This window comes from Lepus europaeus, chromosome 13 (genome assembly GCF_033115175.1).
Source record: "Lepus europaeus isolate LE1 chromosome 13, mLepTim1.pri, whole genome shotgun sequence".
Lineage (NCBI taxonomy): Eukaryota > Metazoa > Chordata > Mammalia > Lagomorpha > Leporidae > Lepus > Lepus europaeus.
This window is the reverse complement of record NC_084839.1, coordinates 96,995,048-97,022,594: the sequence shown is the minus strand read 5'-3', so window position 1 is coordinate 97,022,594 and position 27,547 is coordinate 96,995,048. Positions and strand designations below refer to the sequence as shown.

Genomic DNA, 27,547 nt, shown 5'->3' with positions numbered 1-27,547 from the left:
TGGTCCAGGACTTGTCCTAATCTAAATAAAAATATATCCTAAGTGATTTTCCCTTTGTCCAGATCTGGACACCTGGCTCACACACGAACCTGTTATTCTGGTTTTAGCTGTTCTGCACAAGCCACCACATTCTTGTATAAGGATGAGCTTATGTATTATATAAGCCTTAGGCAGGTGCATGATGGTGTCATTGACCCATTTATTCACAATGGAAGTCTGAGCATGAGAAAAAAAAATTCATTCTTGTTCTGCTTCTGAAATTGTATTGTAAAGTAAATATCATTTTACATATTTTGAAAGTCACATGCTGAAAGACCGTTGGTTTGATTACCCAGTAAACTCAGGGTAATCCAGTTTAATTATTTTTCTCTCTTAAGTTTCTTGTTGAACTTGTTGAACTTCTCTTGTGAGATGTTTATTCTTCAGTTGAATGAGTTTGTTCAGGTTGATATCCTATCACTTATATAGCTTGCTGAGTTTGATCTCTTGTAGATGAATATTTAGGTTTCTATCTAGAACAGAGTTCTGTTTATCATCAGGATAGGCAAAACAAACAAACAAAAGAACATCTCCAGCATAGCCTTTCTTGTTATTATTTGATTCTTAGGATTTGCCAGCAAAATTGCTGCAGTAGGTCCAAGTTTTATATTCTGTTCATGAAATATCCAAAGAAAGTGAGAGGATTCCCAGGAGAGTAAGAAATGTTCTACAAGCCAGAATTCTCTGTAGGCCTCTTCTTGGCTCTTATTGGCTGAAGTATATTTCATGTAGGTTCCTAAACTGACTACTACCCAGGTGAATGTGCCTATCCTTGGCCATTCAGGCTAACTCCTGGAGCCAGAGTTGAGTTGTCTCCTCCCCATGAGGTACCTGGGCTGCAGGGAAGAGGTAGAAAACAGAACTGGACTCTATTAGGAAAAAGAAAGAACAAATAGATGTCTGACTTAGTGGGAATGGAAGCAAGCAGGAGGGTTTCAGGTTTCAGAAGTATTGAAGGTATAAGTGTGCTGGTGATATATATGTGGAATGAGGGGACATCTGGCCTTGGCTGCTGGTGGGCTAAGATAAAATAAGAAAACAGACAAACATATTGAATGTGGGAAGATGATAGATTCAGTTTTGAATGAGCTGAATTTGAGATGCCACTGGGATATACAAATAGTTTTATGTGATCAAGAATAAAATTAGCATGAAGATACAAAAAGTTCATGGAAAAATCCAATATATGGATAAGTTTATTTTGGTGCAAAATTTTTTGAAAGCTATACATAGCTTTTTTTTGTAATGCTGCTTTTTCCCACAAAGAAACCTTTTATTTAATGAGTACAAATATCGTAAGTACAACTTTAGGAATATAGTGATTCTTTCCACCATACCCACCCTCCCACCCCCACTCCCACCCTATCTTCTCCTCCCTCTCCATTCCCAGTCCCATTCTCCATTAAAATTCATTTTCAATTAACTTTATACATAGAAGGCCAACTCTCTATTAAGTAAAGATTTCAACAATTTGTACACACACACACACACACACACAAACTGAGAATAAGTTTTACGGTTAATTCTCATAATACAACTCATTGAGGACAGAGGTCCTGCATGGGAAATAAGTGCACAGTGACTCCTGTTGTTAATTTTTCTTTTTCTTTTTTCTTTTTCTTTTTTTTTACAGGCAGAGTGGATAGTGAGAGAGAGAGAGAGACAGAGAGAAAGGTCTTCCTTTTTGCTGTTGGTTCACCCTCCAATGGCTGCTGTGGCCGGCGCATCTCACTGATCCGAAGCCAGGAGCCAGGTGCTTCTCCTGGTCTCCCATGCGGGTGCAGGGCCCAAGGACTTGGGCCATCCTCCATTGCCTTCCCGGGCCATAGCAGAGAGCTGGCCTGGAAGAGGGGCAACCGGGATAGAATCTGGCACCCCAACCGGGACTAGAACCCAGTGTGCCGGCGCTGCAAGGCGGAGGATTAGCCTGTTAAGCCACGGCTCCGGCCTCCTGTTGTTAATTTAACAATTAACACTCTTATGTATGATGTCAGTGAGCACCTGAGATTCTTGACATGAGCTGCCAAGGCAATGGAACCCTTTTGAAGCCACAATCTTGGTCAGCATTTAGATAAGGACATAAGCAAAGTAGAAGTTATCTCTTCCCTACAGAGAAAAGTTCATCCTTCTTTGATGGCTACTTCATTCCATTGTATAGGATAATTATTATTATCATCATTATTATTTTTGCCACAGTGTCTTGACTTTCCATGCCTGAAATGCTCTCATGGGCTTTTCAGCCAGACCAGAATGCCTTAAGGGCTGATTCTGAGATTAGAGTGCTGTTTAGAGTGTTTGTCAATCTATGAGTTTTCTGCATGGACTGCTTCCCATGTTGGAACATTCGCTCCTTTTTAATTCTATTTATTATTATAACTAAACATTTGCTCTTATTTATATGATCCCTTTAATACTTCATCCTATCTATAGGATATCTTCTATCTGCTGGTTCACTCCTCAAATGGCTACAATGATCAGGGCTGGACCAGGCTGAAGTCAAGAGCATGGAACTCCATTCGCGTCTCCCATGTGGATGGCAGGGCCCTAGCAGGAACACGGGGCGGTGAGTACATGCACTGTCGCACAGGGTCATTAGCTGGAGGAAAGGAGAGGAGAATGATCTGCACAGGAGACTCTTTCCAGGCTGTTTGGAAGATCCAGGATCCATAGTTAAGGAGTTGTGGAGTATCACCCCGGAAGCGTTGCTGGCTCACCCTGACCCCACTCTCCCCATCCTAGGCATTAGGAATGAAGACTCCTTCTTTTCTGCTCTAGAAAGCCAAGCTGTTTCTGAAAAGCGCTAGATAAATATTTTAGGCATTTTAGGCTACATGGTCTCTGTCACGACTACTCGAGAGCCTGAGACCAAACCTAAATGACTTGACTGTGTTCCAATAAAACTTCCTTTACAAAAGCAAGTGGAGTGAGGGTGGTTTGGCCTGGGGGCCCCGGTTTGCTGAGCAGATTTAGAGGCCCACGGAGACAAGACGGGGACGTTGGAGAGCCAGGCATGGTGTCCTCTGTCCCAATCCACACTCCAGCGTGCAGAAGTCCCTATCTGTTGCTTTGATTTGGTAGTCTTCTGGTAAACTCATTCAGATAACATCAGGCACTCCATCTCATCTAAAGATGTGGTCGTTGTGTGTCGGATCTCAAAATACTGATAGAATGAAGAATACAAGATAGAAACTGTTGCAGTTGATTTCTCAACAATGTTGCAGTGGATTCGTTTCTGAGAGGAGCAGCGTGGTGGGGGCAAGAGGTGTGCAGTCACCACACAGACCCCGGGAGGGAGTCGGGTGAAAGCAGGCTTGAGGCTAGCAGCTGGCAGACTCGTTTATTTCAGTTGGTACAACATCTTACATAGCCAAGACCAGCCAATCCGGTCAGGGGGGTCTATGGGTCTATGCCCCAACCAATCACAGTCTGTTGCCAGGCAGTTTTGAATCCATCCAATCACAGCCTGTCACCAGGCAGTTTCCAAAGCCATCCAATCACAGCCTGTTGCCAGGCAGGCTCCGTTGCCAGGTAGGTTTCAAAGCCATTCCTGAGTAACTGATGCTCGCTTGCCAGTGGCCACCTTGGCATGGCTTTCTCACTCCACCACATTTCCCCCTTTTTGTTTATTTTTGAGCAACGGGAGGCATGATTCTTGGCCATACCACTGTTGACCCTGTTTCCATGTGGTCTCCGTACGCAGCTGTGCCTGCCTTAGGTTGTCCTCTAGGGGATCTTACCCATCATTGACTAACCAGCGCTCAAATCGAGAGACCACAGGATTGCTTGCTCAGATAGGGGTAGGAATGAGGAATAACGGTTATCAGGAATGGCACAACCACACACAGGCTGTGGGCCATTTGAGTGGCTGACCAGAGCTAGTGGGGTACAAAACAATAACAGATATGGCTATGGGCAGTTCCTCAGGGTAGGATGATAGGGCAGGTGCGTCTGCTAACAAGGCAGACTCTCAGTCTTGTTCAGCTGATTCTGGCTGGCTGGCTGTCAGTTGCAGGCTTGATGTTTCTGGCTGGTACCCAAATGGGCTGTTCCGCATTCTCTGGAAAGACACAAGCATATCCTGACCTTTGGTTAGCAGAGGGTGTGGTCCTTTCCATTCTCCTGTCAGGGGGTCTTTCCACCTAACCATAGGGGCTGGGGTCTGGGATGGAAAGGATCCGCAGTGTTTATAAGCTGGGCTGATCCCTTGGGAATCAAAAGTAAGAAAATTGATAGTGAAAAGGACCTCAGTCAAAGCAAGCTGTGGTCTGAGGGCATATGATTATTTTTTTGTCTTTGTAAGAGATCTTTAATCGTCCTATGATTTCTTTCAACGATTGCCTGTCCCTGTGGGTTGTATGGGATACCTGTGGCAGACTGTATGTTCCAAGATTTCAGGAAGGAATTAAATTCCTGTGATATATACGCTGGCCCGTTATCAGTCTTTATTGTCCAGGGGACACCAAGGACCAGCATGGCTGATTTAACCGCCTTTATCACATTACTAGCCTTTTCTCCAGATTGGGCTGATGCAAATACAGCCTTTGAATAAGTATCTACCATCACATGGACAAACTTAAGTTTACCAAAGGAGTTAATGTGGGTGATGCCCACTTGCCATAGCTTATTAGGAGCAAGGCCTCGTGGGTTCACTCCTGCTTGTTGCAGTGGGCCTAATGGGGCTTGGGGTGCACAATTCTTGCAAGCGTGCACTAGGTGTTTGCATTGGCTCATTGTTAGCTCTGGGAAAAGCAATTTTATGTTGCTTGCTGACATATGACATTTTTGGTGTAAAATATGGGCTTGTTCTAAGTGTCCAATGGAAGCCATGTTGCAGGAGATAAGATGATCAACATTTCTGTTGCTTTGGAAAATAAAGCCATGTAACCCAGTATGTGATCTTATGTGTGAGATATACCATGGGTATTTTCTGTTCTCAGTTAGCTCTTTAAGTGTTGTGAACATCTGGTCAATTGGCTTATTGGTCGGGTTAAAGACTGCAAAAGGGGGTTGGGCCGGCGCCGCAGCTCACTAGGCTAATCCTCCGCCTTGTGGCGCCGGCACACCAGGTTCTAGTCCCGGTTGGGGCACCGATCCTGTCCCGGTTGCCCCTCTTCCAGGCCAGCTCTCTGCTGTGGCCAGGGAGTGCAGTGGAGGATGGCCCAAGTGCTTGGGCCCTGAATCCCATGGGAGACCAGGAGAAGCCCCTGGCTCCTGCCATCGGATCAGCGCGGTGCGCCGGCTGCAGTGCGCTGACCGCGGCGGCCATTGGAGGGTGAACCAACGGCAAAAGGAAGACCTTTCTCTCTGTCTCTCTCTCACTGTCCACTCTGCTTGTCAAAAAAAAAAAAAAAAAAAAAAAAAAAAAAAAAAAAAGACTGCAAAAGGGATCATCTTTGCTACCTGTACTGAGTATTTGCTGTCCGAAAATATATTTACCGGTCCATCTTGGCTAAGGAGTAGAACCTTGACTATTGCTTTTATTTCTCCCAACTGTACTGATCCCCCGTGGGGTTCTACATGGATCTTATCTTTTTCTGTTAAAGATTTGATCACTATTCCAAAGAGTGACTTGTTGGCATCCGTAAACGCACATGGTGCCATGGGTATAGGTTGATTAGCAGGGAAAGCATGTTTTGGATAGTCTATTTCTAAGGTTTTTAGTGTCTGGAGTAGCCTGTCTGTTGGCAGGTGATTGTCAACCTGTACTGGGAAATTTATCATTAAAGTATGAAAGAGCATGCTATTCTGCATCAATGTTGACAGTTCCAATTGTGATAGTGGTAGGACCACTGTGGCTGGCTCTGTGTTAAATATCTTATAGGCATAATATCTTAAGTCCCATCATAAGGATGGCATCTACTTTATTTACTATTTTACGACAATCGCTCCAGGCTATGTGCACCCAAAAAAGAGGTCCGTGTTGTTGCCAAATAACTCCTAAGGGGACCTTGAGCGTAGATATGGTTATGGCAAATAGAGGCACCTGAGGGTCATATCTAAAGGTTTTTAAATTTGACAACTGGGTGTTAATCTTTTCTATAGTGGATTTGACTGCTGGTGTCAATGTGATTTTTGAGGAAGGGCTGTTTTCCTTAGTCAGTAAATCGTATAGCGGTCTAAGTTCTGCAGGTGTTAGGGGAAGGAAGGGCTTCAGCCAACAGATTTGGCCACATAGTTACTGAAGTTCATTAAGTGAGTATTTATGCTTGACTTTTAGGTTTGGGTCCATTGGAGATATATGGGAGGAGATTTGATAACCCAAGAATTGAGAGGGAGGAAAATGTTGTATCTTTTCTGTGGCAATAGACAAACCCAGGAATTGTAAATTTCTTACTGTCTCAGACAGTTCATCCCACTGGTATGTGGGGGGTGCTGACTAGGCATTGCTACCTTGTTTGCTACCTTGTTAGCTACATTGTTTGCTACCTTGTATGCTATGTTGTCGTTTTCACTGTCTGAGCTCTTTCTCCTTAAGTCATCAACTGTTGTCGGTGAGACAGATGCCTGGAGTGACAGGCTCTTATCACTCACAGATTCACTATGTTTGATAATCTGTGTGCGCTTCTGAGAGGGTCGTATCTTTCCCATGTCTGAGTGCTTAAGAGTGGCATGGTATGCCAACTCTAGCCAAAGGAAAGACACGCACAGCACTGCTGCCATAACAAAGCAAATCCCTAGCACCTCAGCTGTGGATGGCATTTTGCAGGAGGTTTCCCTACGTTAGACAGACAGTGGTGTATCAGATCGTACGTATGTCCTGTGCTTAGTGGGGACTTCCTTGATTTGTTAGGTCAAGGCCGTATGCCCACACGGTGTCTCCAGAGCGTCACCTCTCTCAGTGAGGGAAGATGACTTGGTTCCGAATTCTGGGATGGTCAGTCCCTTATGTGAATTCGCCGGGCGAACCGAAAGTAAAAGGAGGAGCCGAGAAGCGACGTACGCTTCTGGGCGGTGTGTGCTAACCTGGGGTCACTTAGACCGAGGACAAGGACAAGGAAAGGGGCGTAGGAGGGGGTTCTGTGCTCACCCTCACAGAACCGAACAGCACACAAAACACTGAGGGGCCTACTTGCCGAAATCCAGGGGGGACCTCGCCGAGTCCCACAGACACTCTGTCTTTCTCTCAGTCACGTTGTTGTTGCGCCAGATGTTGCCGTTGATTTCTCAACAATGTTGCAGTGGGTTGGTTTCTGAGAGGAGCAGCGTGGTGGGGCAAGAGGCGTGGAGTCACCACACAGACCCCGGGAGTCGGGTGAAAGCAGGCTTGAAGTGAGCAGCTGGCAGACTCGTTTATTTCAGTTGGTACAACATCTTATATAGCCAAGGCAGCCAATCCGGTCAAGGGGAGGTCTATGCCCCAACCAATCACAGCCTGTTGCCAGGCAGTTTCCAAAGCCATCCAATCACATCCTGTTGCCAGGCAGTTTCCAAAGCCATCCAATCACAGCCTGTTGCCAGGCAGTTTCCAAAGCCATCCAATCACAGCCTGTTGCCAGGCAGTTTCCAAAGCCATTCCTTAGTAACTGATGCTCGCTTGCCAGTGGCCACCTTGGCATGGCCTTCTCACTCCACCACAGAAATACTGAGCTCAATATTAGATAATGATGGCAAAAGGGCACTGTGGAGGTCAGAGTGTGTAAAAGCCTGAGGGTTAGCACGTTTCTGTGAGGAAGAAGGCATCAGAGCATGACATCCTCTAACAAAGAAGGCACCCCCTCTATGGCATGCACTGGTTTCGGCACCCTCCCCATCCCGAGGAGTCACACAAGGACTTGGGGGAGCCAGGTGACTAGAGTGATTTCCAAGAGGTGCAGGCTGCACGTCCACAGCTTCCAGCAGAGGGAGCCATCGGCTGGAAAACTGGGTCCCTCTAGAAGGGACTCGGAAAAGGTTGTCTGTTAAGCCTCCCTCTCTCATATCCCCAACACAATGTCTACTAGAACATGAAATGAACACACAGACAAACCAGTCTTTGGGCTGTTACTAGCTCTCTTCTGGGACTGTAAAATGCATTCCTATATTTAAGTTAAGAATTGATGGAATCTCTAAGATTTGTCTCCTGGTCCTCTCAGTTTTCAGTTATATTAACTTAATCCATTTCCTTCTCCAGTAAAGGTTTTCTCTCCCAAACTGGCAGACACATTTTCCTTTTGTACTGATGATTCTCCGGCATCTTCTGTTTCTTCCTCCCTGGCCTGTGCTGCTGTGTTAGGGAGGCAGAAACTAGCAGAGCATCAGCCTTGCAGTGGGGGTTCCAGATCAGCTCCCTCTACAACTGTCACCCCTCTTCCTTATGGCTTTTCCCAAAGAAGAGCTTGCCTCTTCCTTATGGCTCTCAGTCTCATCAATCAGTGCACTGTGTCTGATGTAGTTTATATTCACAAAGACATCCTTTTTTATCAGTATAAGTAAAAGTACAAATGGCCCCTTATGCTGCCTGCTGTGGGGCAGGACTTTGGAGTCTTTGGTGGTTCCATATGAGGTTTTTTTTTTTTTTTTTTTTTTTTACACAGGCAGAGTGGATAGTGAGAGAGAGAGACAGAGAGAAAGGTCTTCCTTTTTGCTGTTGGTTCACCCTCCAATGGCCGCTGCGGCCGGCGCATCGTGCTGATCTGAAGCCAGGAGCCAGGTGCTTCTCCTGGTCTCCCATGCGGGTGCAGGGTCCAAGGACTTGGGCCATCCTCCACTGCCTTCCCGGGCCATAGCAGAGAGCTGGCCCGGAAGAGGGGCAACCGGGATAGAATCGGGCGCCCCGACCGGGACTAGAACCCGGTGTGCTGGCGCCACAAAGCGGAGGATTAGCCTGTTAAGCCATGGCGCCGGCTCCATATGAGTTTTAGATGTTAGAATTTTTTCTGTGAATAATATCATTAGAGGCGGCCAGTGTTGTGGCTCAGTAGGTTAAACCACTGCCTGTAACAATGGCATCCCATATGTGTGCCGGTTCAGGTCCTGGCTGCACCACTTCTGATCCTGGAAAATCAGCTGAGGCTGTCCCAAGTACTGGGGTCCTTGCTGGTCACATTGAGGCCTGGATGGAATTCCTGGCTCCTGGCTTTGTTCTGGTCCAATCCTGACCATTGTGGCCATTTGGGGAGGGAACCAACAAATGTAAGATCCTTTTCTCCCCCTCTCCTTCTCTCTCTCTCATGCTTCCCTTCAAATAAATAAATAAATCTTAAAAAATCATTAGAATTTTGATAGGGATTACACTGACCCCGTGGATAACTTTGTGGTATCATGATAATTTATTTCTTATGTAAAAGAATCTTGCTGTCTTTTAGTTTGTTTAGATGTCTTTAGGAAATGGGTGGGGTCTTTGGGTTTCTGTATTGGACATTATAACTATTCTCATTTAAAATATTGTGGAGGGAAAAGGAAGTCACACTGTGTAGTCTGTTAAACATAAAGGGGGTGTATTCCTAGCTACAGAGTTTTACAGGAAAGAGTACCAATGTTTAGGAAGGAATTCTTATGTTTTGGGAGTGTTCTTTGTTGTCAGAATTCTTTCTATTTTATTAGCCTTTAGAAAAGAACTCACCACTCCATCCTTAAATCCAGCCTTTATTTTTATGTGTCTTCTAAATTATATCTTTTTTGTTTAATTATCTTTATTATTTTCTTCTACTTTTTATTTATTAAAATCATTTTAAATTTTAGAGTTAATTTTCATTTTTCTCCCCCCTCATCCTGTGTAAGCTTTTGTTTTTACACTTTTATTTAATAAATATAAGTTTCCAAAGTACAGCTTTTGGATTACAGTGGCTTTTTCCCCCCCATAAATTCCCTTCCACCCACAACCCTCCCATCTCCCGCTCCCTCTCCCATCCCATTCACATCAAGAATCATTTTCAATTCTCTTTATATACAGAAGATCAATATACTATAAATTAAGTAAAGATTTCAACAGTTTGCATCCACACAGAAACACAAAATGTAAAGTACTGTTTGAGTACTAGTTATAGCATTAATTCACATTGTACAACACATTAAGGACAGAGATCCTACATGTGGATGGAGTAAGTGCACAGTGACTCCTGTTGTTGACTTAACAGTTGACACTCTTGTTTATGGCGTCAGTAATCACCCGAGGCTCTTGTCATGGGTTGCCAAGGATATGGAAGCCTTTTGAGTTCTCCAACTCCGATCTTCTTTAGACAAGGTCATAGTCAAAGTAGAAGTTCTCTCCTCCCTTCAGAGAAAGGTACCTCCTTCTTTGATGGCCCGTTCTTTCCACTGGGGTCTCACTTGCAGAGATCTTTCATTTAGGTTTTTTTTTTTTTTGCCATGGTGTCTTGGCTTTCCATGCCTAAAATACTCTCATGGGCTCTTGAGCCAGATCCAAATGCCTTAAGGGCTGATTCTGAGGCCAGAGTGCTGTTTAGGACATCTGCCATTCTATGAGTCTACTGTGTATCCCGCTTCCCATGTTGGATCGTTCTCTCCTTTTTAATTCTATCAGTTAGTATTAGCAGACACTAGTCTTGTTTATGTGATCCCTTTGACTCTTAATCCTATCATTATGATCAATTGTGAACTGAAACTGATCACTTTGACTAGCAAGATGGCATTGGTACATGCCACCTTGATGGGATTGGATTAGAATCCCCTGGCACATTTCCAACTCTACCATTTGGGGCAAGTCCAATTGAGCATGTCCCAAATTTTACATCTCCTCCCTCTCTTTTTCCCACTCTTACATTTAACAGGGATAACTTTTCAGTTAAATTTAAATACCTATGAGTAATTATGTGTTAATTACAGAGTTCAACCAATAGTATTAAGTAGAACAAAAAAATACTAAAAGAGATAAAGTATTAAGTTGTTCCTCGACAATCAGGACTAGGCTGATCAAGTCACTGTTTCTCATGGTGTCCATTTCACTTCAATAGGTTTCCTTTTTTGGTTAGTTGTTACCAATCAGGGAGAACTTATGATATTTGTCCCTCTGGGAATGGCTTATTTGGCTCAGCATGATGTTTTCCAGATTCCTCCATTTTGTTGCAAATAACCAGATTTCATTGTTTTTTACTGCTGTATAGTATTCTATAGAGTACATATCCCATAATTTCTTTATCCAGTCTACTGTTGATGGGCATTTAGGTTGATTCCAGGTCTTAGCTATTGTGAATTGAGCTGCAATAAACATTAAGGTGCAGACCGCTCTTTTATTTGCCAATTTAATTTCCTTTGGGTAAATTCCAAGGACTGGAGAAAACTAAAGAAACTAAAATGATTTTATGTGTTTGTACTTGGGTTTGCTGGTCATACAAGCTACACTATGTTAGATATTAAAAAGATGTTTCCAAATAAACGTATTCTTAAAATTTATAGAAGGCATTGGACCTTCTGTTAAATGTTTTCATAAGTTGTTATCTAGGTTGAAATTGCTTGCTATGTTTTCATTTGATATTGCTATTTCAGTAAGTGATCTGGGACTTTCTCCCTCATTACTCTATTCGCTTTAAGATCGGAAACTGACTGTACTGAAGGACTCTCCAGGATGGACAGCTTGATCTTTGGATCTTATAAAAGGGATGGCTAACATTTTCTGTAATAAAAACATAGCCAAAATGAGAGCTTAAATTATGATTTCACGGCTAGATTTACTTCGCCATGGGCACAGTAAACAGGAACAACCTCCTTTGCAGACTGAACAAAGGGAGAGAAAGCATTTTTTAAAAGATTTTATTTGTTTATTTGAAAGAGTTACAGAGAGGCAGAGGTAGAGAGAGAGGTCCTCCATGAGCTGGTTCATTCCTCAGATGCCCACAACAGCTAGAGCTGCACCAATCTGAAGCTAGGAGCTTCTTCCGGGTTTCCCATGTGGGTGCAGGGTCCCAAGAACCTGGACCATCTTCTACTGCTTTCCCAGGACATAGCAGAGAGCTTGAACCGGCACCCATATGGGGTGCCGGCACAGCAGGTGGTGGCTCCACCTGCTACACCACAGCACTGGCCCCGAGAAAAAGCTTTAAAGTGAGGACATAGTTTTCCTCATGGGCATTGTCTACCTCACAGAAAAAACTGCTATCAGAACGTGTCTGTCACTATAGACTTCTAGTTTAGGCCACCAAAGATTAGAGATGGGACTTGAGCACCCCCTTGACTTGCATCATCTGGTTTGCTTTAACAAAAACCAGGAGGAAAAGAAAGCTAGGCATCAGAAGCAATGTAAAGATAGGTGGCAGGCCAATGAAGTCTGCTCTGTACAGTGATCTGCTGTGGTGGAATGAGAAGGTGAAAAGTCATGCCAAGATAGGCCACTGAGGTGAGAAGGTCATGCCAAGAAGGCCACTGACAACAGAAACTGCCTGGCAATGGGCCATGATTGGATGGCTTCAGAAGCCACAAGACAGCAGAGCCTGACTGGCAACAGGCCGTGATTGGATCGTTTCAGAAACTGCCTGGCAACAGAGCCTAACTGGCAACAGGCTGTGATTGGATGGCTTTGGAAACTGCCCGGCGACAGGCTGTGATTGGTTAGAGCATAGACTGCCCCTGGACCGGATTGGCTGCTTTGGATATATAAGCAGCTGTAGCAAGTGAAACAAATGAGTATGCGGACTGCTCACCTCTGGCCCGCTTTCACCCGACTCTCGGGGTCTGTGTGGTGATGCCGCACCTCTTGGCCCCACCATGCTCCTTCTCTCAGAACGAATCCTCTCAGGAAGATATCAACTTTAACAATCTGCCATCAAGGAGACCCAACAGCCTAGTCCACTGCATTGGTTTATAGGGAAAGCCAGGGCCTCAGCAGAAGTCAGCTTATGAGGAGCCCTGGCAGCTCTGCCAGCCCAGAGTTGGATCACTGGAAATGGAACTGTGCTGGAGTCCAAGGACTTCAGGTCGGAGCCACAGCCCTCACTGGCTCTGAGCTGAAAAGCCCTGCACTCAGCCCAGCTTCCAAAGTAACCACCACTGCTGAGGGGACGGCCAAGTAGGGTCAGCAACATTGCGGGCAAAAGTGAAATTTCCTGTTACAGTTGCCACCTGCCTTACCTGGCCAGCTCTCCTCCCAGGCCAGCTAGGTAATGGAAGTCAAAGGGTGCCTTCCGCAAGGAGGTGCACATCCCCTTAGGATGTACCCTGTGAAGAGATGGCTAGGCCTGGGACTCCTAACTGGAAAGGCCTTAAAGCCTCTTCTGTTACTTTCTATTTGGCTCCCAGTTGGGACATAGGATTAACAGGATCTGTTCTGTACATGTCTCTCTCTCTCTCTCTCTCAATCTCTCTTACACTCTCCTCCTCTCTCTTACCCTCTTGCCCTCTCTACTGGCCCGTCAGGCTTCTGCCACCTGATCATAAACATTCCTCTAACTCCAGTGTTTGGTGTGTTTTGTGGGGGTCCTTTCTTACAAGAGGTTCGGTCAATAACTAGTTAGGATCCTGGTAACACTGTTGATTATCCTTATCCTGAAGCTTTCCACAGACCGTGTTCACATACTAAAAATGTTTTACGTATCACCTAAAAAGACATTGAACTTTTCAGACTAAGTTTTGGCTTACGCTCATTTTTAAGTACATGACTGTCTGAGCCCTTTTTCTACTGCTGTAGTAAGATGCTAGGGGTGGGTAAATTATGCAGTGTACAAGTGTGTTTGGCTCATGGTCCTGGAGACGGGGAAGTCCATGACCATTGTGCCGGAAAGTGGCATGGACCTTCATGGTCAAAAGGCAAGAGAGCAAGAGAGCACCTAAGAGATAAGACAAGGAGGGCAAACACCAACCATCCCCCATGATAACCAACCCACTCCTGTGATCCTGGCCTTAACTCATCCATGAGCTGGAGCCCTCATGGCTCCCATTAAGCACAATCTCTTGATTCTGTTACAATGGCAATTAAGCTCAGCATAAGTTTTGGAGGGGGCAAACTTGGAACCTCTGGCTCCACAAAACTCATGCCCTTCTCACATGCAAAATACATTCCTTCCATCCTAGTAGCCTGGAAAATCTTAACTTCTTCCAACATGAAGTTGAAAGTCTCAGTTAAATCAGATGACAGGTGACCCTCATCCTGAAGCCAATGCCCTACAGCTGCGATCCAGTGCAAGCAAATCAAGACATTTCCAAAATAAGAGTGGTGGGACAGGCATAGGACAGACATTCCTCCTGAAAAGAAGCAGTAGGCAGGGCAAAAGATATAACTGGTTCCAGGTAAGTCCAAAACTCCACAGCAAAACAGCATTAAATCTTAAAGCTGGAGAACAGCCTCCCTGGATTCATGTATGGAATCCTGGGCACCGGCACACCTATAGCTTTGTTAGGCTCAGTCCACCCAGCAGCTCGCTCGGCTTGGGCCTCATGCCTGCAGCTCTCCCCAAGCCCGGCATCGCACAGTGGTAACCATATGGCTCTGGTGTCTTGGAGGTGACCCCACTCATACAGGTCCCTGAAGCATTGCCTTGGCAGAGGCTGGCTGTGGTGGCTCTATCCCCGAGACAAGTCTCTGTCTGGGCCCTCAGGCTTTCCAGAGCATCCTGTGAAATCCAAGCAGAGGGAGCCATGGACCCACAGTTCTTGCTTTCTGTACCTTGTGGATGTCACCACGGTTTATCAGTTGTACCTTCCGTAGCACAGGCCAAGTCATAAGTAGGTCTGAATGAGTCAAGACCGAGACAGCCAAGGAACGCTACACCAGAACACAGGAGGCCCATGGAGGGCACCCAGGCCCCTTCCCTGAGATACTCTGCCCTCCTAGATTGCTTAGCCAGAGCTGGGAGGAGCAGCTGAAGGATCTCTGAAATGCCTCTGAGGTCAGTCTCCCACTGCCTAGATTTGCCCCTGTTCACTTGTCTACTTGGTAACTGTCACTTGGCCACATCCCTGCTTTGCTCCCCTGAACACACCTTTTCATGTTTTACGTGGCCAGGCTGCAAAATTTCCAAGTCTTCCCATTCTACTGCTCTTTTAATTATCAATTCCAACTTAAGTCAGTTCTTCCCACTTGCATCTCACTGTGTGTGGTTAAAAGCAGTCCCATGGTAGACTGAATGCTTTGTTGGTTAGATAATTGTTTACCAGATGCCCTAGTTCATCTGTTTAGTGCTCTGCATCCCACAAGGTCCAAGGACATGGACAAAATTCTGCCAAGATCTTGGCAACAAGGATGGGCTTTACCTCAATTTCTAGTACTTGATTCCCCAGTTCCCCTGAGGTCTCCTCAGATTGGCCTTTGCTGTCCATGATCGTGGCCACTCATGTCATCCTTCAGGACCTCCAGACTTTCCCCATAGCTTTTTCTTCTACTAAGCTGTCACCAGAATGATCCTTAATGCAGCATTGGTGGTCACCTAGGCTTGTTCTGGTCTGAGCTTCCAAATTCTTCCAGTCTCTGCCCATTACCCCCTCCAAAGGTTCTTCCACATTCTGGGGTATAGGTTAAAATAGTGCCACTTCTAGTACCAATTTTCTTCCCTGGTCTATTTTCTTCCAATAGGATACCACTTATTGTAAATTATGAACCATAGAAAAAGATTTGGCTCACCATTGTGGAAGTGCAAGAGAGCAATGCTGAGATCTGATGAGGTCCTTCACGCTCTGTCACCTCATGGCAGAAGGCAGAAGAGCAACACAGTGTGAGAGAAGAAAGAGGCTGAACTCCCTCTCTTGGTAACAACCCACTCCCACAAGAATGGTGTTAATCCATTCATGGGGGTGGAGCTCTCATAAGTTAAATACCTCCTATTAGGTCTCCTCTCTTAATACCATTTTCTTTAAAAAGGAAAAAGAAAAGATAGATTTATTTATTTATTTGGGAGGCAGAGTTCCAGACCGAGAGAGAGGTCTTCCATCCGTGGGTTCATTCCTCAGATTGTTGGAATGGCTGGAGCTGTGCCAATCTGAAGCCAGGAGCAAGAAGTTTCTTCCGGATCTCTTACGTGGGTGTAGGTACTCAAGCTCTTGGGCCATCTTCTGCTGCTTTCCAAGGAACATTTGCAGGGAGTAGCCTAGACTGGACCCAGCGCCCATATGGGATACAGGAGCTGCAGGCAGGGGCTTTTCACCGCTGCACCACAGAGCCGCCACCTCCCCTTCATTTTTACAGTGATCTACTTTCAGATTACTTTATACTCATAAAATTAACCCTGTGCTAAGTAATGAGTTGAACAAATGGGATGAAGAAAAAAACACTGTTCCTCAGCAGTAGAGACAAGGGCTGTAAACAATCATCGAAGCTCAAAATGTCAGTTTCACTCTTTTGCATTACATTTTTGGTGCTCCATTCGTTACCACAGATCAGGTAAAATAATAGTATTTGTCTTTTGGGGACTGGCTTATTTCACCAAGCATATGGTTTCCGGTTACATCCATTTTGTTGCAAAAGAAAGCATTGCATCCTTTTTTACCAGCTAAGTAGTATACCATAGTGTAAACATACCATAATTTCTTTATCTAGTCATCGGTTGGTGGACATCTGATGGACTCTAATAGAAAAAGTAGACAACATGCAAGAGCAAGTGGTAATCTAAGCAGAGGTGGACATTCTAAAAAAAAGAAAGAAAGAAAGAAAGAGATAATGGAGGGAGCCCGGTGTTGCTGTACAATCTGTTAAGATTCCACCTGTGACGCTGGCATCCCATGGCAGAGCTGGAGTCCCTGCTGCTCTGCTCTGATCTAGCTCTGTGCCAATGCACCGGGAAGGCAGTGTGGGCCCTGTCACCCACGTGGGAGACCTAGATGGAGTTCCTGGCCCCTGGCTTCTGTCTGACCTAGCCTTGGCTGCTGTGACCATTTGGGCAGTCACCCAGTAGACAGACGACTTCTCTCTCTCTCTCTTTCTCTCTCTGTTTTTCTGCCTATCAAATGAATAAACAAATAAATCTTTTTTTGAAAAAAGAAAATAGTAGAGATCAAAACAATGTAACAGAAATACAGGGATCATTTCATAGGCTCATTGGTAAACTGGACTCAGCTGAGTGAACACTCTCTGAGCTTGAGCACTTGTCAACAGAATCTCCCCACATTAATTTCAGACACCATACCACAGAGCTAGGTCAGATAACACCAGCTGGAATAAATAAAAATGGAAAACAAACCACTACCCCATCCCAAAATTATACTCAGATTGCAGAAAATAAAAAATGGGGGATGGCATGAACCCCAAAAATAGTCAGAGGAAAAAAAAGTATACCTGTAGGGGAGCAAAGATAACAATTACATATGACTTCTCCTTCAACACCAGCCAAGCAAGGAGAAAATGGAATACAAACTTGAAATGTTGAAAGAAAAACCTGACCCATCTGCTATCCTGATCAGTTATACTTCAAGAATGAAAGAGAAATAAGAACTTTCTCAGGCAAATAAAAACAGAGGAATTTGTTGCCATTAGACCTGCTTCACAAGAAATGTTAAAACAAAGGAAATTAATACAGGTCAGAAACTCAGATCTACATAAAGAAGAGAGAATGAGAGAAGGAATAAATGAATGTAAAAAAATTTATTTTTCCATTTGTCAATCTAACAGATAACAGTTTGTTCAAAACAATACCAATGCTCCACCTGATTGTTATAGTTTGCTCATAGGTGAAATAAATGGCAACAAAGACACAGGGGAAGAGAGAGGAATCAGGACTGTTTTGTGATTGTAAGATATGATATGAAGGTACTTGGCTTTTACAAAGCACCTGTGAAATGGCATCGTATTTTATGAAAGTGAACTGCGAGCACTGGTTGAGTTCCAGCTACTCCATGCTTCCAATCCAGCTTCCTGCTAGTATGCCTGGGAAGGCAATAAAAGATGGCCAAGTGCTTGGTTCCCATCACCCACATGAGAGACCTGGACTGAACTCCTGGCCCCTGGCTCCTGGCTCCTGACTTTGGCTTGGTCCAACCCTCACCGTTGGCACCATTTAGGGAGTGAACCAGTGGATGAAAGTCTCTCTCTCTCTCTCTCTCTCTCTCTCTCTCTCTCTCTCTCTCTCTGCCTCTTTCTGTCTCTGTCACTTACATAATTTTTTTAATCTTTTATTTAGAAATATAAATTTCCAAAGTACAGCTTATGGATTACAATTGCTTCCCCCCCCATAACTTCCCACCCACCCGCACCCCTCCCATCTCCCGCTCACTCTCCCTTTCCATTCACATCAAGATTCATTTTCAATTATCTTTATATATATATACATATATATATAAGATCAGTTTAGCATATATTAAGTATACATAATTCTTTATAAAAAATAAAGTGGACATGGATTAGTTGTGAATGTATATTGCAAACTCTGGGGTAGCAACTAAAAGAAAAGCAAAAAAATATAGTTAATACACATAGAAAGGAAAGAAAATCATATGAAATGTGCAGTTGAAACTACAAAAGCCTGAAAAATTGCAAAACATAAAAATAGGAACAAAAAATAAGACCAAGAGAAAGTCAATATGTATGAAGATTCAAGACCCAACTATGCATGGTCTACGAGAAACCCATATGTGTAAAGACACATAGAGAATAAAAATAAAGGGATGGGGAAAGATATACCATGCTAATACAAAAGAAAAGAAAGTTACAATAACTATATTAATTTCAGAGAGAGCTGACTGCAGAGCAAAGAACATTATCAGCGATCAAGGGACTTTACATGATAGGAGGTTAATTCTCTAGGAAGACTTAATAATGCTTCATGTGTTATGTACAAAACAACAAAGCTCCACATTCATGAACTAAACCTGGCAGGATTACAAGGATAAATACATGGAACCACCACCATACTTGAAGACTTCAACAGCTCTGTTTCTCTATCAGAAATGGAGAGATCCAGCAGACAGAAACCCAGTAAGGACATACATAAGCTCAAAACACCGGCAATTAACTGGACATAATGGCCACCTGAACACTACCTCACCTAGTAACAGCAGAGTGCACACTCTCCCCAAGGCCACATGGGGACAGGCTATGCCCGTGCTACAAAACACAGCTCAACACATTCTCTGAAGTACAAATTAGAGAACATATGTCCTCAGACCACAAAGGAATTGGACTAGAAACCAATAACAGAAAGATACCTGGAAAACCAGGAAGTACTTAGAGATGAAACTACACACTGCTAAGTAACCCTGGGTTAAAGAAGAAATCACAAGAGAGAATTTAAATATTTTGAACTAAGTGAACAGTTTGTCAAAATTTGGGAGAAGCAAAAGCAGTGCTTAAAGGGAAATTTGTAGAATTGAATGCATATAGAAGAAAAGATGAAAGATCTAAGGAAACTAGAAAAAGAAAAAATAATAAATCCAAGGTAAGCAGAAGGAAGAAAAGGAAAAAAGAGAGAAAGGGAAAAGCAAGGGAACAAAGGGAAAGAAGACAGAATTATTAATATCAGAAATGAAAGAAGGTGCATCACTGCAAATACCTAGATATCAAAAGGACAATAAGGAATATTAAGAATTCTGTATCTACACATTTGATAGCCTAAATAAAATGGTGTGATCCTTTGAAAGAATCAATCATCAAAAACTCACACAAGAAGAAGCAGGTCCTTGTCAAAGAAACTGAATAATTGATAACATTGCCAAACAGAAAACACTGGGCTTTCATGGGTTCACTGGTGAATTCTGCTAAACAGCCACGAAAGAAATCATAGCAAATCTCTTCCAGAAGATGGCAGCAGAGAGAACACTGCCTAGCTCATGCATTTCCTTAATACCAAAACCAGACGAAATATTACAAGAAACTACAAACCAGAATCTCAGGGATCCAAAATTCTCAGCAAAATACTCACAACTGAATTGAACAAGATTCATCCCAGGTATGCTGGGCTGGTTCAACATTCAAAAACAAACTAATGTAATCTATCACATGAACAAAACCTTGAGGACATGATGCTAAGGAAACAACCCAGACACAAAAAGATAAATACCATATAATTCCACTTAGACCAGTAGCAGTCAGACTCATAAAAACATAAAGTAGGATGGCAGCTGCCAGCTACTAGGAGGAGGGAAAATGTGTTATTATTTTTTTGAGATTTATTTGTTTATTTGAAAGGCAGGGTTACAGAGAGGCAGAGGGGGAGAGAGAGAGTGATCTTCCATCCACTGGTTCACTCCCCAGATGGCTGCAATGGCAGGAGCTGGGCCAATCTGAAGCCAGGAGCCAGGAGCTTCTTCCAGGTCTCCCACATGGGTGCAGGGGCCCAAGGACTTGGGCCATCTTCCACTGCTTTCCCAGGCCATAGCAGAGGGCTGGATCAGGAGTGGAGCAGCCAGGACTCGAACCAGCACCCACATAGGATGCCAGCACCACAGGTAGCAGCTTTACCAGCTGCACCACAGCGCCAGCCCCAAAATGTGTTGTTATTTAATGGGTATGGAGTTTCAGTTTGACAAGAGGAAGGTTCTAGAGAGATCTCTGTTGCACAACAATATGAATGCACTCATACTGAACACTACTGAAATGCACACTTAAAAATAGTAAGGGGGTAGGGATTTAGCCCAATGGTTAAGATGCCTGTGTCCCATTTATTGGAGTAGAAGGGTTCAGTGCCTGGCTCCGGCTCTTGACTTCGGGTTCCTGTTAACGCATGTCACTGAAGGCAGCCGTGATGAGGACATGAGAAGGACTTAGTGGTGGAGCATCCTTTATGGCGTTTGTGAAACATAGGAAATAGGGGCAGGCGTGGTGGCACAGCAGACTCAGCAGCAGCTTGGGATGCCCACACCCCACATCAGAGTGCCTGCTTGAGTCCCAGCTCCTCTGCTTCTGATCCGGTTTCCTGCCAATGCATCTTGGAGGCAAGAGATGATGGAGGGTGGGTGGGGTGGGAAGTATCACTATCCTGTGACACACAGAGCAGACCTGGACTGAGTTCCTAGCTCCCAGACGACTCAGGCATATGGGTGAGTGAGCCGCACTCTCTGGCTTTTGTATGTTCTTTCTCTGTCCCCTATCTCTGGCTCTCAAAAAAAAAAAAGTTTAATTTTTAAATGATTACGATGATAAATCTATGTTATGCATTTTGTTATGTTTTTTTTCCCACACTTAAAGTTTTTCAAATCATTATAGGAATTAGACCATATATAAAACTGAATGACAATATAGAGCCTTCACATGTTAAAGCTGTGAATCCAGCCAAAACAGTACTTAGAAGAAAGTCTGTAGTATAAAGCATACACATGGGGCCAGCACTTTGGTGTAGCTGTTAAATCCGCTGCCTGCAGTGCCACACAGCATCCTATATGGGCGCTGATTGGAGCCGGCTGCTCCACTTCTAATCCAGCTCTCTGCTATGGCCTGGATAAGTAGTGGAAGATGGCCAGATGCTTGGGCTCCTGAACCCATGTGGAGACCCAGGGGAAGCTCCTGGCTCCTGGCTACGGATCAGCACAGCTCTAGCCATTGCAGCCTATTGGGGAGTGAACTGGCAGATAGAAGACCTCCCTTTCTCTCTCTCTCTCCACTCTCTCTCTCTCTCTCTGTCTGTTTCTGTGTAACTCTTCCAAATAAAATAATAAATAAATCTTTATGATAAGAGCATTTAGAAGTTCTCAAAAACAAATTCTTTTTTATAATTTTGTGTTTTTTTAACATTTATTTAGTAAATATAAATTTCCAAAGTACAGTTTATGGATTACAATGGTTCCCCCCCCCCATAATTTCCCTCCCACTCGCACCCCTCTTATCTCCCGCTCCCTCTCCCATTCCATTCACATCAAGATTCATTTTCAATTATCTTTATATACAGAAGATCGATTTACTGTATACTAAGTAAAAATTTCATCAGTTTTCACCCACACATAAACACAAAGTGTAAAATACTGTTTCAGTACTAGTTATAGCATTACTTCACATTGGACAACACATTAAGGACAGATCCCACATGAGACATAAGTACACAGTGATTCCTGTTGTTGACTTAACAATTTGACACTCTTGTTTATGGCGTCAGTAATCTCCCTAGGCTCTAGTCATGGAACCCTTTTGAGTTCGCCGACTTCAATCTTATTCCAACAGGGTCATAGTCAAAATGGAAGTTCTCTCCTCCCTGCAGAGAAAGGTACCTCCTTCTTTGATGGCCCCGTTCTTTCCACTGGGATCTCACTCACAGAGATCTTTCATTTAGGTCTTTTTTTTTTTTTCCAGAGTGTCTTGGCTTTCCATGCCTAAAATACTCTCATGGGCTCTTCAGCCAGATCCAAATGCCTTAAGGGCTGATTCTGAGGCCAGAGTGCTATTTAGGACATCTGCCATTCTATGAGTCTGCTGTGTATCCCGCTTCCCATGATGGATCATTCTCTCCCTTTTTGGTTCTATCAGTTAGTATTAGCAGACACTAGTCTTGTTTATGTGATCCTTTTGACACTTAGACCTTCAGTGTGAACTGAAGATGATCACTTTGACTAGCAAGATGGCATTGGTACATGCCACCTTGATGGGATTGGATTGGAATCCCCTGGCACGTTTCTAACTCCACCATTTGGGGCAAGTCCGATTGAGCATGTCCCAAATTGTACATCTCCTCCCCCTTATTCCGACTCTTATATTTAACAGGGATCACTTTTCAGTTAAAATTTAAACACCTAAGAATAATTGTGTGTTAATTACAGAGTACAACCACTAGTACTAGAACAAAAAAAATACTAAAATGGATAAAGATTTACATTGTACATCAATAGTCAGGACAAGAGCTGATCAAGTCACTGTTTCTCATAGTGCCCATTTCACTTCAACAGGTTTCCCCTTTGGTGCTCAGTTAGTTGTCGCCAATCAGGGAAAACAAATGATATTTGTCTTTTTGGACTGGAAAAGCCAGATTCTTTAAAGACGGACTGACAAAGTCTCCATCCAGCTAACACTGAATATCCAGGCATTGCTAGTTCAAATGTATTGCTAGTTCAAATGTGGGTCAAACAGAGGTCTAGCCAAAAGACAGAAAATGTTCCAAAAGAGACTTAGAGATGACGGGAGATGGTTATGTGGCAGATGGTTATGTTCCAGGAGCCCAGGAAAGCTCTAGTGTCCACAGGCTACACGGTGAAAACCTGGAAGCCCAAAAACCTAAACTTATGCGTTATACAATAAGACTAGTTAAACCCGGAAACCCAGGCCTATAACCCACTGGCTACATGGTAAATATCCAGAAGCCAAAGGATGACAGTGAAGAGCCAAAGTGACTCCATTTTGAAACAGTAAAAAGCAGCCTCCATTTCCCATAGCAGACCCGAGTCCTTGTAACAGCAGGCATTTTGGCTTTTGCCATGAAATTCGAATTTGGCCTTAGAGACTGGCCCGGACTGGGTAACTTTCCTCTCCCTTGCCTTATCTTGGAATTTGAACTTATCTTAAAACCAGGTCTGGTCCAAAGTCTACTCTAAATAAAGAATCATATCATCTGCAAAGAGGGATAGTTTGACTTCTTCCTTCCCAATTTGTATCCCTTTAATTACTTTTTCTTGCCTAATAGCTCTGGCTAAAACTTCCAGAACTATATTGAATAGCAGTGGGGAGAGTGGGCATCCCTGTCTGGTACCAGATCTCAGTGGAAATGCTTCCAACTTTTCCCCATTCAATAGGATGCTGGCCGTGGGTTTTTCATATATTGCTTTGATTGTATTGAGGAATGTTCCTTCTATACCCAGTTTGCTTAGAGTTTTCATCATGAAAGGGTGTTGAATTTTATCCAATGCTTTCTCTGCATCTATTGAGAGAATCATATGGTTTTTCTTCTGCAGTCTGTTAATGTGGTGTATCACGTTGATTGTTTTGCGAACGTTGAACCATCCCTGCATACTAGGGATAAATCCCACTTGGTCTGGGTGGATGATCTTTCTGATGTGTTGTTGCATTCTATTGGTGAGAATTTTATTGAAGATTTGTGTGTCTGTTCATCAGGGATATTGGTCTGTAACTTTCTTTCAATGCTTCATCTTTCTCTGGCTAAGGGATTAAGGTGATGCTGGCTTCATATTTGGGAGGATTCCCTCTTTTTCAATTTTTCTGAATAGTTTGAGAAGAATTGGAGTTAGTTCTTCTTTAAATGTCTGGTAGAATTCAGCAGTGAATCCATCTGGTCCTGGGCTTTTTTTGTTGGGAGGGCATTCATTACTGTTTCAATTTCTGTCTCAGTTATGAGTATGTTTAGGTTTTCTATGTCTTCCTGGTTCAATTTAGGTAGATTGCATGTGTCCAGGAATCTATCCATTTCTGATAGATTTCCCTGTTTGCTGGCATACAAGTCCTTGTAGTAATTTCTAATGATTCTTTTTATTTCTGTGGTGTCTGTTGTTATGTTTCCTTTTTCATCTCTGATTTTATTGATTTGAGTCTTTTCTTTTTTTAGTTAGTTGGGCCAATGGGGTGTCAATTTTGTTTATTTTTTCAAAAAACCAGCTCTTCGCTTGGCTGATTTTTTTGTAATGTTTTTTTGGATTCAATCCTGTTGATTTCTTCTCTGATTTTAATTATTTCTCTCCTCCCTACCAGATTTGGGTCTGGTTTGTTGCAGTTTTTCTAGATCCTTGAGATGCATTGAAAGCTTATTTATTTGATGCCTTTCCAATTTCTTGATGTAGGCACCAATTGCTATAAACTTTCCTCTCAACACTGCTTTTACCATATCCCGTAAGTTTTGATATGTTGTGCTGTTATCCTCATTTACTTCCAGAAAGTTTTTGATTTCTCTTTTGATTTCTTCTATGACCCAGTGTTCATTCAGGAGCATGTTGTTCAATCTCCATGTGTTTGCATATGCTCTAGGGATTCCTGAGTTGCTAATTTCCAACTTCATTTTGCTGTGGGCTGAGAAGCTGCATTGTATGATTCTAATTCTTTTGAATTTGATGAGACTTGCTTTATGGCCTAGTATGTGGTCGATCCTAGAGTAGGTTCCATATACTGCTGAGAAGAATGTAAATTCTTTAAGTGTAGGATGAAAAGTTCTGTAGATAACTGTTAGATCCATTTGGGCTATAGTGTCGATTAAATCTGCTGTTTCCTTGTTGATCTTTTGTCCGGTTGATCTATTTCTGAAAGTGGAGTATTGAAGTCCCCCAATAATATTGTATTGGAGTCTTAGTCTCCCTTTAAGTCACTTAACATATCTTTTAAATAACCCAGTGCCCTGTAATTAGGTGCATATACATTTGTAATAGTTACATCTTCCTGTTGAATTGATCCTTTAATCATTATATGGTGCCCCTCTTTGTCTCTCTTAACAGTTTTTGTGTTAAAGTTTATTTTGTCTGATATTAAGATGGCTACACCTGCTCTTTTGTGGTTTCTGTTTGCATGGAATATATTTTCCCAACCTTTCACTTTCAGTCTGCATGCATCTTTGTTGGAAAGATGTGTTTCTTATAAGCAGCAAATAGATGGGTTTTGTTCCTTAATCCATTCAGCCTGTCTGTGCCTTTTAACTGGAGAGTTGAGGCCATTAACATTCAATGTGACTATTGATAAGTAGTAATTTTGCCCTGCCATTTGCCAAAGATATTTTCTAGTATATGCTTTGAACTCGTGTGATTTTTTACTGGGAGGTTTTCTTCCTTTACCTTCATTCATATTGATGACCGTGTTTCTGTGTTTCTGTGTGTAACACATCTTTCAAGCATCCTTTGCAGGGCTGGACAAGTGGCAACAAATTCTTTCAATTTCTGTTTGCTACGAAAGGTCTTTATTTCACCTTCATTCACAAATGAGAGCTTTGCAGGATATAATATTCTGGGCTGGCAGTTTTTTCTCTTAGTACCTGGGCTATATCTCGCCATTCCCTCCTAGCCTATAGGGTTTCTGATGAGAAGTCAGCTGTGAGTCTAATTGTAGATCCTCTGAGAGTAATCTGACGTTTCTCTCTTTCACATTTTAGGATCTTTTCTTTATGTTTCACTGTGGTGAGTTTGATTACAACATGTCGTGGTGAGGATCTCTTTTGGTCATGTTTATTAGGGGTTCTATGAGCTTCCTGTTCTAGGATCTCTCTGTCCTTCTCCAAACCCGGGAAGTTTTCTGCTAGTATCTCACTTAAAAGGCCTTCTAATCCTTTCTCTCTCTCCAAGCCTTCAGGAACTGCTAGAACCTGAATGTTGGGTTTTCTTAATAGTATCCTGTAGATTCCCAACAATATTTTTTATATTTCTAATTTACTCTTCTTTTCTTTGGTTTGACTGTATACTTTCCTGTTCTCTGTCTTCTAAGTCCGAAATTCTGTCTTCTGCTCCACTGATTCTGTTTTTAAGGCTCTCTAATACGTTTGTCATTTGATCTATTGAATTCTTCATTTCATTTTGATTTCTCTGCAATATCACAATTTCATATTCTATAGATTCTTCATTTCATTTTGATTCCTCCTTAAGATTTCATTTTCATGAGAGAAATTTTCTACCTATCCAATAAGGATTTCTGTAGTTCAAGAATTTGTTTTTGAGAACTTCTAAATGTTCTTATTATAAAGACTTATTTTTTATTTTATTTGAAAGAGTTACACAGAAGGAGAAGGAAAGGAGAGAGAGAGAGAGAGAGAGAGAGAGAGAGAGAGAGAGAGAGGTCTTCCATCTGCCAGTTCACTCCCCAATAGGCTGCAATGGCTGGAGCTGTGCTGATCCAAAACCAGCAGCCAAGAGCTTCCCCTGGGTCTCCACATGGGTTCAGGAGCCCAAGCATCTGGCCATCTTCCACTACTTATCCAGGCCATAGCAGAGAGCTGGATTAGAAGTGGAGCAGCCGGCTCCAATCAGCGCCCATATAGGATGCTGTGTGGCACTGCAGGCAGCGGATTTAACAGCTACACCAAAGTGCTGGCCCCATGTGTATGCTTTATACTACAGACTTTCTTCTAAGTACTGTTTTGGCTGGATTCACAGCTTTAACATGTGAAGGCTCTATATTGTCATTCAGTTTTATATATGGTCTAATTCCTATAATGATTTTGAAAAACTTTAAGTGTGGGAAAAAAAACATAACAAAATGCATAACATAGATTTATCATCGTAATCATTTAAAAATTAAACTTTTTTTTTTTTGAGAGCCAGAGATAGGGGACAGAGAAAGAACATACAAAAGCCAGAGAGTGCCGGCTCACTCACCCATATGCCTGAGTCGTCTGGGAGCTAGGAACTCAGTCCAGGTCTGCTCTGTGTGTCACAGGATAGTGATACTTCCCACCCCACCCACCCTCCATCATCTCTTGCCTCCAAGATGCATTGGCAGGAAACCGGATCAGAAGCAGAGGAGCTGGGACTCAAGCAGGCACTCTGATGTGGGGTGTGGGCATCCCAAGCTGCTGCTGAGTCTGCTGTGCCACCACGCCTGCCCCTATTTCCTATGTTTCACAAACGCCATAAAGGATGCTCCACCACTAAGTCCTTCTCATGTCCTCATCACGGCTGCCTTCAGTGACATGCGTTAACAGGAACCCGAAGTCAAGAGCCGGAGCCAGGCACTGAACCCTTCTACTCCAATAAATGGGACACAGGCATCTTAACCATTGGGCTAAATCCCTACCCCCTTACTATTTTTAAGTGTGCATTTCAGTAGTGTTCAGTATGAGTGCATTCATATTGTTGTGCAACAGAGATCTCTCTA

The 27,547-nt window shown here is 43.2% G+C and overlaps 1 long non-coding RNA gene across 2 annotated transcripts in view; it reads left to right on the top strand.

Annotated features, from left to right (window-relative positions):
* Positions 1–27,547, top strand: part of LOC133772919 (uncharacterized) — a 120,631-nt gene that overhangs the window by 12,176 nt on the left and 80,908 nt on the right. For both annotated transcript variants that reach the window (XR_009867838.1, XR_009867837.1), the window contains exon 2: positions 2,470–2,602. This is a non-coding gene — a long non-coding RNA (uncharacterized LOC133772919). The remainder of the gene's footprint in view (positions 1–2,469; positions 2,603–27,547) is intronic.